Genomic DNA, 264 nt, shown 5'->3' with positions numbered 1-264 from the left:
TAATGTTTGATTCATCCACATTTCATGCCTGTCTGTCTTGCTTTTCTTTATTCTGTATGTTTAACTGACTTTAATTGACTTTGTTTTTGTCTCTTTTAAATGTCTTTGAGCATTGTGAAAAGCACTCTATAAATACAATTTATCGTAATTAAAAATATTCTTTGAATATGAATAAAGGCTACAACAGCTCTTTACTCTGAATGCAGTTCAGCAAAGATATAATTAGCTTCTTCCATTGTATTTGGTTGCGGCAACTTCAAAGGG

The sequence above is a fragment of the Plectropomus leopardus genome, chromosome 11, assembly GCF_026936395.1.
Source record: "Plectropomus leopardus strain MGB_pleo_1.0 chromosome 11, ASM2693639v1, whole genome shotgun sequence".
NCBI lineage: Eukaryota > Metazoa > Chordata > Actinopteri > Perciformes > Serranidae > Plectropomus > Plectropomus leopardus.
This window is presented reverse-complemented; position numbering follows the sequence as displayed.